Source organism: Bidens hawaiensis, unplaced genomic scaffold (assembly GCF_021521415.1).
Source record: "Bidens hawaiensis isolate Kalapana, Puna unplaced genomic scaffold, B.hawaiensis_p1.1 tig00001960_1, whole genome shotgun sequence".
NCBI classification, from domain to species: Eukaryota; Viridiplantae; Streptophyta; class Magnoliopsida; order Asterales; family Asteraceae; genus Bidens; species Bidens hawaiensis.
Genome location: NW_027491108.1, coordinates 2573375 through 2586636, shown reverse-complemented (window position 1 = coordinate 2586636; position 13262 = coordinate 2573375). Strand labels below are relative to the sequence as shown.

The 13262-nt window shown below is 38.7% G+C and overlaps 1 pseudogene; it reads right to left on the bottom strand.

The window, feature by feature from the left end:
- Positions 1-9589: 9589 nt before the first annotated feature.
- On the bottom strand, positions 9590-12176 carry LOC143602246 (E3 ubiquitin-protein ligase RSL1-like; annotated as a pseudogene).
- Positions 12177-13262: the final 1086 nt, after the last annotated feature.

The following is a 13262-nucleotide window of genomic DNA, read 5'->3' as shown; positions in this document are numbered from 1 at the left end:
CCAATATTACTTTTTCAATATTGTTCTCTCTTATTTTATATACAAACAAACTTGTTTCCTACCCTAACTCTATTTCTTAATAATTCTTATAAACAAATAATACATAAACTCTAATAATTATCTCCTAATATTTAAACGATAAATCTAAGTTTATCTTAACAAACCCAATAAATATAACTAAATAAACTAAAACAAACTTTATTTCCTTTTAATCGAGATTAACATCTTCAAAAACCTAATGGGAAGAGAATTTGCAGTTATATTATCGTGAGTAAGAATAAAGTGTTGGGAGGTATAAAAAGCAAGATAAAGGATAAACGCGAAGGCTGTAGTTACAAGTAATTACTACGAGTCTAGGATGTCACTTTTATTTTATGAATAATTGTATTTTTTTTTCAAAACGACGACTTTCTTGTATATAGGTTAACGCACTCTTCAAATTTGAAGAGTACCGATACGTCAATTTAGCCAGACTATGTTATCTTAATCGGATCCATGTTGGGTTCAGAATTTGGTTTGGGCATTCCCACGAGAAACCATGCTGTCGGCTGCCACTTGACAGTCGTTGTGCCGCCACAATAGCAGACTTCTCTAGCATAGCACATGGTGGAGCGAAAACCCGGATAGGCTTGGAATCCGAACTAACAACCTTGTATAAGGCTCAGCTCAAATCATTCATTTGTCAAAAAGTGACACAAGTGAGGATCAAACTTAGATCTCCATTGGAGAACCCAAAATAATCCAAACTTAGAAAATAGGATTTTAATAATCTCAACTTAATACAGTTGGCCGATGATGGCTCTCCTTTCTGCTCTGAAAATCGCCTGGAAGGTAAAGAATGGCGTCTAGGGTCGTCAATATGTAATATAAAACAAAACCCTAACTTTCACGATTTTGGAGAGCATCGCGTAGCGCGATGGTCTCCTCTCCTGGCATCACGCTACGCGATGGACCAAAGTCAATGCAGTCATTTAAAGGACATCGCGTAGCGCGATGCCCCACCTTCAACACCCATCGCGCTACGCGATGGGTCACTTCAGTCAGCAAATCCATAAAACTGCCTCGGTAAGCGTGCTAGACATCCTGGGTCTTCATTCCATGCTCGTACGGGTCCAAATTAAGTGCGTTAAGTACCTGTGACCTGAAACACAATAAACATGTATGAAGTACCAAAGTTCCTAAACTAAACTAGTAAAACGACCAAGTTAACATACTAATATATGTACAAATAGACCGAACATCACATCCCCACAATTATCTTTTGCTTGCCCTCAAGCAAAACTCTAAAGTAAACATTAACCGCCATCATAGGTCAACCAATTATCACCATTAATACTAGTAAGGTTTAAGGTCATACCCAGTTTCCTAGACTGACATTTTCTAGATTGACAACCCACAAATAAAGTTAATGCTACCATAAAACTATAGAATCGCCCAAACGAGTGTACTTTGTTTCCGGTTAGGGCATACATGTTCACACCCCTCACACTATCAACACTCCTCTCGGTTTAATATCTGGACTGACAAAAGATGTGCCAGTATATGTTTCTGTTCTCAAATACCTAATATGAGTTACAACATAATATACTTGCAGGTTAGTCTTACCTCCACCCATTAACCACCGGTTGCATAAAGACTCGGACTGAGGGTATTGCTGAGGCTTAGGTTCGGGTGCGAATTAGGCATATTTAGTGACTCAGGTGGATGAAACCCAGTTAAACAAACCAAATTACAAACTCACGAATACAAATAAACTAGATACAAAATCAACTGCTATTTACGTACTCAACTGCTAATAACAACTGAAATACTGAACTGATAACTTCTTTTTGTCTTTTTGCTGATATTTTAATTTTTTTAGACGTCAATAATAACTGAAATGACTGATAATTACAACTCAGAACTTGACAACTTTACAACTCGTCTGACTAAGTACAACTCGATATATATACAACTCGATAACGAACTGGATTTCATCATACGGGTAAAAATAAAATAAAGGCCAAGGCTGAAATGGTGTGTAATATTCAGTTTAACAAACGAAAAAGAAATATGGTCCAAACGGGCTCCTAGGGGATAATGTCGGTAAGGAATTTATTTAGTGAGGAAAATATGTACGGAATGGGTTTCTAAAGTCCTAATCTCCATACAGGTGGTGATATTAAGATCTCGAAAAGCATGTGACAAGTAAGTTCTAATTCTGTAAAACATACCGGTTTCCCTCAATAAATGACAAGACATGTTTTATATCTATTATATAATATGTGTATTAAGTATAGGGGCTAATCTCACAATATGTCTGGAAATATGGGCTACCGATATGAAACATGTATACCCGTCCCCTTGACTCGTTATCCCGGCCTAAACGATTCCATTTTCCAACTTCTCATTTTAAAAACATTTGTCGGGAAAACTATCGAGAAGCTGAAAAACCAACAATGACCAAAAACCTCTAACTTGGCATTAATAGCAATAAGTGACAGTTAACAACTTAAGTTTCTGAATACTGTTCGAGGTACTATCAGGCTAAAAATTTTCAATTTTTCCCCATCCCCACACTTAAGGTTGACATTGTCCTCAATGTTAAAATAATAATAAAACAATTAATAATCATTTGGGGGACGGGGTTGAACTGACAGTTTGACCACTTAAAAAAACTCGGGGAACAAATGTGATGAACTAAAATAAATTATACAATTATAATTCTAAAAACTAAAATAAAAAAAATTACAACTAACAAAATAGTTTATGAAACTGAAATCATCTGATAATAAAGACAATGCAATGCTAAACTCGGCCCACAACTCTCAATACATTCGTGACACACGTCTCCACCACTGACCAATTATGTCTAACCAAATCTGCACAAATCTCGAGACATGTATGAGCAACCACTCACAAGTATAAGACTTAGGTCTTACGAGAGTTAATATTATTATTATATTATATAAACCATTACCAAGCCGAGTTAGTCAATTTCATAAAAAATTTAGTTAATTAATTAAAAATAATAAAAGACCTAACTCACTTTCGTAGGAATCACAGTTGCATTTAGCGTATGCGACAAGCCCTTTAAACCCCCCGGTAGCCCGGGTGGACGAGTGAGGTCTCGTGAGGGTTTATAGTGAACACACCCACAAAGTTCCAAAGCAACACAAACAAATATACATATCAAATACAGCAGACAAACATCACAAGATATATACAAATGTTACCCAATCGGTTACCCATACATGTTTTCCTAAATATAATATAATATACAGACCATATGAATAAAAACAAAATAAATGGAAAAACAACCCAAAACGGTAACCGGCGTCTGCTGCCAGCTACTCTCCTCCCGCGGGGTCAGGCTGATCAACTGCCTGACCCGAGCCAGATGCCTCCACCTGATCTCCAGCGCTCTGATGTATCTGTAAAGATGTTGGGATCGGTACCTGCAGATGAGTAAATAAAATGCGGAAATGGTCATCATGGCGGGCCATGTGGGCCCGCATCTCCATCTGCTGCTGATGTATGCTCTCTAATGTGACTGGCGGCTGCGGCTACTGTGGCTGCTGTGGCTAGCGGAGAGGGTGCTGCTGCTGGGGTCTCATAATGTGGGGGACATAGGCGGGCTGTCGGCGTAGGAATGCCCATCTGAAGAGCGACAGCCGCGTCTGTCCCCGGAGGTGGTGGTGCCTGAGGACCCTGTCGGACCGGGACGAGCATGGGTGGATCATGAAGCTCACAGTAACCGGCCCTCCGGGCGTCCTCTAAATCGTATGGGGTCGTAGCAGGCCCTCGGGTAAAATAATCAATCAGGTAACGGTCAAATACCTCGAGGCGCTCTACTAGACGGGTGATGTACGACCCCATAGCCAACTGGGCTGACCGGCCCTGCCAACTACGGCTCCAGGAGAACGACGCTAGAAGCAGCGTTGCTATATTGGCCTCTCGGCCCGTAATCATCGATAGCAATGAAAAAAGATCGATGTTGTTGCACTTCTTGTGGCCCGAATGACGGCCCATGATAGAGCAAGCAACAACGCGGTGAAGGTATCGGCGGGCGGGGTCCCGAATGGACGACTCGACAACGGTGCTCGAGTGGGCCCCGTCCGCTATCATGGCCTAGAACTGGCTCAACTGGGCCTCGGTCAGCAAAAACTCTCGGTCAGTCTGTGGTACAGACATCTCGAATGTTTGCCGGCCGAGGGAACTCCGGGGTCAACACCTCCTCCGCGGTGTAATACCCGGTGGCCACGACAAACTGTGGTACAGACATCTCGAATGTCTGCCGGCCGAGGGCAAACGACACCGCGTGGGGCTCTGAGAAATCGGTTGGCACGTGTTGGAATGTCGAAAAGAACTCACGTGTGAGCTCGACGTACTGTACTGAGTCACACGTGAGGACCTGGACCCACCGATCACTCAACATCACTCGGACGGCCCCCTCCTGGTCTACTGAACGAAGTAGTCCCCAATCGATTGTCCGATGTCGGAGCAGCTGCATCGCCATGAAGCGGCGATATGAAGTTTGCTCCTCCGACAAAGGAACGAATCGTAGAATGATATGGGGGATCAGGCGGCCGTCCCCCACGATCGACTCCCGATCTGTATCGGGAGTGATCGGGATCTCGTCCCCATCGTACCTGATGACCCGTGGTGGGCGTACCACGGGCTGCGGGGACTCTGGAGAACCTTTCGGACGGGCTACGGGACCACGTCGTCCCACGCCGGCTGGTCTCTGTCTCTTGCGTCCGGCGGCGCTTGACGAAGGTCCCGGAACGTCTGACATGCTGCACGACAGAAATAGAACATCAATATAAAACAAGAAAAACGAGAAAAAATTGGGATAACCTATTTACATCTATAAGAAATCCAGGTATCTCCGCCCGAATGGAGATTGAGTACGGGCGGATAACCTAAAAACGATTAACGCTCAAAATCCCGAACACGACATGACACACGACTCGACTCGAACAAAACTGACTCGAATGAAACTAACTCGAACGGACAGACACGACCAACAATTGTCTCGAAAAACGCGCACACAACGAACTCTACTCGGGACACACGGAATTGGGCGGATCGGGTCTCGAAATCCATTTATATATTATTATAATATTATTAACTTATATTAAATTATTTTATTATGTTATATTAAAATATTATTAAATTTATAGATTCATTAATATTATATATAAATTAAATTAATAAAATATTAAATTAATTTAATTAGATTTTATTAGTAGTATTATTAGTGGTAGGTAAAATTTTAAAAAATTATTATATTATATTATAATATTAAATTATATTAATATATTAGAAAATATTATAAATATTATTATTATTAATTAAAATATTAAAATATTTTTATGTGATATTATATATTAATATTAAAATTAATTTTTATATGTGGTCCCCAAAATCGTGAAAGTTACGGTTTTGTTTTATATTGCATCTTGACGACCCTATATGCCATTCTTCACCTTCCAAGCGATTTTCAGAGCAGAAAGGAGAGCCATCATCCCAAGTGTGGTTTATTTCGATCAGAACGACTAGTGTGCCAGTTGCTATGATAATTGCTTGTAGGATTTTTTTGACCTGTTAATTGCAAGAAAGCATACGTTTGCCCTTAGTTGAGTCACACTGGCAGGGACCGTTTGATAACCAGTGCCGTGTGTTAGCGAGCGTGGATGCCTAAGGTTTAACCGATTAGTCAATCTGTAGTTGACAGGATAGTTTATCTGTTAAGTTGCATGAGTTTGCTGTTAGGTTACGTATTTGGATTCCTGGGTGTGATTTGTCTTTGTTAATCGATTGAATACGTTATTGCTTGTTTGCTTATTATAAAAATATAAACTGTTTGCTAGTTTGATCAGCACTCTATTTGAACTACTTCATAATGTTAGGAATCAGTTTCACTGCACACTGACCACATACTCCTCGTGGTTCGACACCCTACTTACCCTAGCTTGCTTAGATGATTAGGAACACTGAATTAATAGTTTTTGACTAGATAGTGACAGTCTAGTATCAAAATGGCGTCGTTGCCGGGGAGTTAGTGTGCTTAGTGTTTTTGTGTTAATTGATTTCTTTGTTTAATTTAGTTTTTATTTTTATTTTTAGTTTAGTTTTATTTTCCCATTTTACGTGGGGTGTGTTATTTGTGCAGGTAACAGGTTTATGCACACCCGCTATTCAGGAAGAAAGTCGCCATTGATTTACGAGCCAGAAATTGAACGTTTAGCTCGGCATAAATGAGATCAGATCAGACAGTCAGATATGGAAGGTCAAAACCAGAATCAAAACCAAAACCCACCGCCCGAGATAAATGCTTTCCAACCTGAACCAAACCCACCAAATAACCAAAATCCACCAAATAATGACATACCACCACCAATCAACAACACCAAAATTCAGCCCGACAATCCAGAAACCGAAACCGAAACCTTGAAAGACCCGGGCCATCAGTCCCGAACAACACCCCTTATCACCGACAGCCAATTATACAGGATTTTGATCATGTCAGTATTCACACTGAAGACGAAGAAGAAGGAGATGAGGAAGAACGGGAACCAATGAATGACGGGTTTGAGCTGGGAAATGCAGATGAGGGTATACGGATTGAAGAGGTTGCTGAGGTTGAGGAACCGGTTAGGGTGAGAGGTAACCGGTGAAGGAACAGAAATCCGGATCGGGTTGGTCTAGGTAGATATCGGGAGGAACAGAGACAGCCGATTCAGGTTAATCGGGGAGGTTTTGAGGAACCGAGGGCCAGACAAAGGAATTACAGGCCTCCGGTTCAGGGTGTTAACAGTAGATTCAGACCGGCTATTTCAGATGGTGCATCACCGATTGTCCCACAGGTGCGTGTTCAGGGACAGCCGACATTTAAATCCCGTCCGTCCTACATCAACATAGTTCCCCATTTTCATGGACTGGGATCAGAAGACCCGTATTCACACTTGTCAGATATCTTAGCTATTTGCGGGTCTATTGGTGATGGTACTTATGATAAGGATGAGGTCCGGTTGCGGTTGTTCCAGTTTTCATTAAAAGACAAAGCAAAACACTGGTTCAACTCGCTACCGATGAACAGTATTGAGAGCTGGGCCGAGATGCAGCAGGTTTTCCTTAACGAGTATTATTCGCAGTCGAAGACTAACGAAGCCCGGATGGAGATTCGACATTTTGCACAGTCACTGGGTGAGTTATTTCATGAAGCATTTATTAGTTATAAGGAGATGATCAGGAAATGCCCGCACCACCAGATTGAGTTGTGGGAGTTAGTGAAGTGTTTTGTTGACGGGTTGACTTACGAGGACAGAAAGTATTTGAAATCGTCCTGTAATGGGATGTTGTTGAACCAACCAGAAGAGGATGATTGGGATTTCCTTGAGTTTATGTGTAAGGATTCCAAGTTAGAAGTAGCAGCTGAACGAAGACGAAAAGTCGGGGTTACCCGAACAGTTAAATCAGCTTCAAGCGAGTCAGTCAGAATTGTAGAATTGGAACGAACTCGCGAGTTATCGGAAAGAGAAGAAGAAAGAGGTTGGTAAAGTCGGGGTTAAATTCCTGGTTATGCAGATTGTGGCGAGTTGGGGCATAAGGTTGAAGATTTCCCCGGAGTTTGATGACGAGTATACCAATGAGGAGGAAGTCAGTTACGCGTACGGGGAGTCCAGGGGCTAAGGATTCAATTCGAACACTTATCACCCGGGTCTAAGGAATCACCCGAATTTCAAATACGGGAACGCGTCGAACCAGTCGAACCTGAACTTTCAGGGGTCCAGTCAGAACCGACAGCAGAACAGCTACCGACAGGGTGGTTCGAACAGTCAGTATAACAATCGAGGGTATAACAGAGATGGTTACCGGGGTAATAGTTCGTCAGGTAATCAGAATCAGGATCAGCAGAAGGATAGTTCGGGAAATTCAGATGAGTCAATACATTCAAAGTTAGATGCGTTGTTGAAGCTCGTGACTGATAATCAGAAGGAAACGCAGAGATTCGAGTTGAGAGACACGTCAGCAGAAGCGATGTCAAAGCAGATTGGTCAGCTCGTAGCACACGTGGCAAGATTTCAGAAGAACGCGGGTCAGCTACCAAGCGATACCACAGTAAACTCATACATGCCAGCTCAAGCTCGAAGAAGAGTAACAGTGTGCACATCAACGCGATAAGTCTTGTACCTCATTTTGAAATTACTTGTGCTGAAGTTGAGTCACCACCGCAGTTTGCTGAGGCAGTGGTGAATATGTTAATGATGTGTATGAATGTGTTGGTCAAAAGGAAACAATTTTTCAAAATGAATTGAAATCGAACTCTAATGAATCAACTTTTTGTGAAAATTACACTTGTGAAAAATATTTAAATGCCAAATTGACCAACACGGATGATGAGGAGGTGGAGGATAATACCACCTCAAGTAAACTCCAAGACCCAGGAGTGCCACTTTTATCAATTCAAATTGGAGATTTCAAAACTGATCGGACACTTCTAGATCTTGGAGCATGTGTTAGTGTAATGCCCGGCAGTTTATATGATCAGTATGAGTTTGGCCCGTTAGAGAGTGTAAACACCACTGTGGTGTTGGCGAACCAAATTCATACACACCCCCGGGGCATGGTCACTAATGTAATGGTTCAAGTGGACGATTTTTGCTACCCAGTTGATTTCCTTGTACTTGATTATGCTAAGGGTAATATTAACGACGTTAATTTTTTTTTTCCAAATTTCAAACTGATATATAGGGCTTTTGATCGGAATGAGGATACAAGTCCATTGATGTAAAACTTACCTCAATAGGGTGGTCCAAACGACTAAAGGATGCTTCAATTCCGATGTTTAAACTTTTAGCGTCACATTGCGTCCATCACCCATACTAAATGCGTAAGAGTGCTCCTCCTTATAAACCACTCAACGTTTTGACTCGCCACTTATTAAGACAAGTTTCCACTTAGTTTTGTCTTATATTTAGTTTCATTTTTCGCGGCTTTCACTACATTATACACACAAATTAGCATTGAAATCGCATTCAACGTAGCGCCGATTTGGACATGGTTTGGTTCGATGCGAAGCTCTCACAGCATATAACTCATACGAAATAGTTAGTACTAATATTAACCGTATTTACATATTATTATTTGTCCAAAACTGAACAAAAAAAATCATTTTCCCATATTGATGAAAAACCTGTTTTTTAATTTCTGTAACTTTTTTCTTTGTTATTAATACGCATCATTCTTAGCTTATCTTCATCATATTGTCAACCTTTTAAAAATCTTGGTTTATTTCCATCTTGTTCTTGACCTTCTTAGTTCATCACTATCATTCAACACACACCATTCTCCGTTACCACCAACCTCAACCACGGCCACTCGCATCTTAACACCGTCATGTTTGTAAAAACAACAACGACAGAAAAAGATTGAAAACCATAAATCAGTAGAAAACACATTAATAACCAAATCCCGTTCACTCGTCCAATTTGTTAAAACAAGAAAAAAAACACAAAGATAGATATTAATTCCAACCGAAAATTCAAGAGATTAACCAGAGAGACAGGAAAGACTTGAAAGTAGCCATATAAATTTTAATGGCCTAGAGCCACATTCTTCTGATCAGTCGCCATAAACCATAATAGAAACCAAGTGTAACTATGCCGAGGAAAACATCAGAAGCAGCAGATGCAGCACTTCCTTGACAAGTACTGCACCAAAGGTGAGATTGCACCTTGTTACCACAATTGTAGCAGAAATCAATTCCACATCTGTACCAAGAATTATTCAAAATCATAATCAGTTTCTCCTTTCCTCAACGATCAATACAAAAAAATAAATAAATCAAAAACAGAAAGATTAAATAGAAATAGGGGTGTTCTGAATCTACTTGCTTAAATCAATTTAATTAACTCGAAAACATTGAGATGCATCATATATTCATTTTATTTTGTAGAAAGAATGTTGTTGTTTAATACATAACCAATTTTAACTAGAGAACACGTTAACACTTTTATGTTTCTCTCTTTCATTAGATTTTTGAAACACTACGCGAGAATTAATTACCTGCATCGAACAAAGGGGCAGCCTTTGAGACGCTCAACACAATGTCTACACCCAGGGCACCTCTTCCATTTCTTCCTCTCACAAAGAGAGCCAAAAGCGACATCATTTTGATCCATAGTTTTCCACTCTCTTCGCACGTGTAACCATCATGCCATGGAATCTTGCATCGGAAACACAATGATTTCTTGCAGTTGGAACACACACATCTCAATAAATTACCTCCACCGCTACCCTCGTTGATAATTAAAGCAGAACAGTCTCTATTCGGGCAGTAAACCGAGTCAAGGCCTAGCACAGCCGAATTAAAAAGCGCATCACACCATTTATCAAACAGTTGGTGTGAAATTTGTTGACGGCATGATAACAAGTCGAGGGAATGACCACAGTTGAGAGCTGGGCATTTGATGTCGGATACGCTGTTTTCGAGCTTCACTTGGATGTGCTTGATCATGCATTAGGTGCAGTAGGGGTGAACACATTGGTTACCGTTCTTAAACTGCTTGTTAATTAGGAGGTACCACCGGCTCTGTACAAATCTTGCAAGTGAGCGTCTATGATGATTTTTGATCTTCATGCTTCTGTATTGCATTCTCCATTTATAAAACCTTAAGATATTATGAGCAGAGGAATGAAGAGCAAATAAAGGTGTGAATGCCGGAATGAATTCAGGGTATATATACATACATTCACAATAGAGAATGTTAACGATTTTATCTCTTATTTACCCGTTTCTTTTGTCTTAAGTTTATTGTTTTCCTTGATGGCTACAGTTTCTTTAGCTTCAAGTTTATTGTCTTTCTTGTTGGCTACAAAACAAGTTTCCTATTTCTTCCGCTTTATTATCGATAGGTAATTAATCAATAATATTAATTAACTAGTTTTAGAACCCGTGTCACACACAAGATAATTCAAATTATAAAATCATAAGTAAAACAAATAATTACATAGCGTATATGAAAAAAATGTATTACATCCACTACTAGAAAATACATCTTTAATGACGCGTAATGCGCATCATTAAAGGGGTAGATGACACGCAGAAACGTGTCAAGGAAGGCCATGTCATAAAAGAAAGATGACACGAATTTACGTGTCATCTGTTTATGACACACATTTACGACACACGTTTTTGACATGCATTTTTGACATGCGTTCTTGACATGTTTTTTAGACCTGCATTTGCGTGTCATTATTTTAAATATTTAAAAAAAATTGGTAGAATTATAATTTCCATATATATATATATATATATATATATCAAAATATATAACGCATTTCATATAATATTTCACAAAATACTAAAAAGAATTCAAAATCAACAACATTTCAAAGGTAACGATTCACGAATTCCATCAATACAAACTTTCACTGGTACATAATGGATGCCACAAAAGTCGACAATTCTTCACGAATTCCATCAATATCAGCATCCGTGTATGCATCGTTCCCTTCCCCAACCTGAGAAATGGGATTATACTTGCTGTTAGTTAAGTAATTTCTAATTTCATACCAAAATATTAAGATGCAGAAAGAGTAAAATCTAATGACAATGTTCAGTAGGTATTAAGGTAGTCCAAAATAATGTTTGAATTTATAAATCTACCTAGATAAATGGGATTATACTTGCTGTTAGCAACTTTGCCTAGATAATAACAGCAACTACACCTTAGCCCACATACGATTATCATCTATAAATCTGTCACAAAAAATATCAACCATAACCCTTCCCCAAATCCATGAATGAACACAGCACATGGCTTCCTAATTTTCAAGCAATAATTAATCTATAAGGTCTTCCCTTTACATGTATGTAACACCAGCAAATTAACTAGCCTCAAACGACAGAAGAATCACACACAATATCTCAACCAAGGGATTTCAGATAGCTTCTATTATTGTTCTAGACAAATACATAACAAAAATATTATCGTAACACAGATTCATATAATGAAGTTAAAGCCACTATATTTCAATAAGGAATTAAATGCTCACCCTAGCGTTAACCCCATTGAGTTTTACCCTCGATCCACTTTGTGTACCTTACAAGTCCATTGCACTACAAAAATAAGAAATAGATCAAATACTAAAATATAATGTTTCGATAAATTGTATTACTTACCCATTGATAATTTGCTTCAACTTGAAATTAACAAAGTCAAGCCTTAGAGAATCAAGGTAATAGCAAGTCATTGTTACTAGATTAAAAATATAACAATCAAAAATCATATAAGAAAGCTAGATAAAAAAGCATATGAATATATGCATTTGACTTAGAATAAAACTGCTATAGTAATCCATGATATTGGCACATACCCTGAATTTCTTAAACCCTAACTCTCACATACACACGTTGTTCTAGCCCTAACAAGCTACTACCGACTCAGATATATTGACTTTTGGGCATTTCTACCTATGTATCCTGGTAAGCAAGGATATGTGCAAGTTAAAAGCTGGAAAATAATAAATTTTGCATTCAAATTTAAGACAACTACTAAGAGGTTCATATGTTTACCACATGTGAAACCCTCTTGAATGTTAAATTTTGTTGGCATATATTAAGCTATATATCTTATTTTATACTTCTTTGCATGTTGTGATGCAGTTTTTATTTTGTTTGAATTTAACTTCCTAACGAAAACTTTGCTGTGATCAAATGATCTACTGTCAAGGGAAGAACTTTAACAAAGAGAGTTTATTTACAAGTTCAGACTCTTTTATGTCAATTCGGTTGTACTGTGTCATTTCCATATAAAAGTAGAAAATTGTTGAATTCTTTGATATAAGGGTTTCTCTTAATAATATATCATCATATTCTTTGTTATATTTAGCAATTTCAAGTAATTCATCATCAAATTCGAAAGTCTAATAAATTATTAGAAAATATTAATAAATTGATTTTTTGATTGGAGTTGAAAGTTTTGCAGCATCCATGATCGAAACATAACAAGTATCATCAGAAAATATTAATAAATTATCCTACTGTAAAAAGAGATGAAATCTGATTACTGATCAAAAGCCTAAATTTGTTATGATTAAAAAACCTAATCATCATCAGAACTATTGCTCACAATTTATGACGCAGACATGTGAAAAACACCGAGTTAAACAAAAACAGGTCAACTAAATTTGTGTCTTAAACTGGTCGACTAAATTCGAGTCTAAACAAGTTCGTGTTTGTGTTTGGAAAATCACAGTATTAATTGGCGTGT